A 579-nucleotide genomic window follows, 5' to 3' on the forward strand; every position below is an offset into this window, starting at 1 on the left:
TGCGTTTTTCTTATTACAGTCTGCTGTACAGTAAATACCTAACCTTGCGTTATAATTTTTATCAAGTATTTTGTTGTATTATAATATAATTATAATTAAACAAAATATAATTACATAATATAATTATAATGCAACAAAATACTTGATAATAATTATAACGCAAGATTAGGTATTTACTGTACAGCAGACTGTAATAAAAACGCAAGCGAGAAGTCGAAATCGTCGGAATAAATGATAAAATTGTTTGGAGAGTTAAATATTGTAAAGTCGATTTTATAAAGTATTAACTGTCTAGTCAATACAAAACAGCGGCTGCGAACAACATACTAGCAGTATGGTAGAGATATTTTGTAAGTTTGGCTGTTTTTGTAAGAGTCGCACGCTGAGAGTCGACAGATTTTCCCCACATCAAGAACTAAAAAATTTTTTTCTCGAAAACGAGGCAAAACACGTTCTTGGGGTTTTTTTCTAAGATGTAGGAAAACTGAAAGTATATAAAAAATATTTTTTCTAGATTTTTCGACTCTCTCCCCGATTGTTAAAAAAATTAGTTGAAAAGTTTAATTGTTAAATAAACAA

This window comes from Wasmannia auropunctata, unplaced genomic scaffold, assembly GCF_000956235.1.
Source record: "Wasmannia auropunctata unplaced genomic scaffold, wasmannia.A_1.0 LD335998.1, whole genome shotgun sequence".
Lineage (NCBI taxonomy): Eukaryota > Metazoa > Arthropoda > Insecta > Hymenoptera > Formicidae > Wasmannia > Wasmannia auropunctata.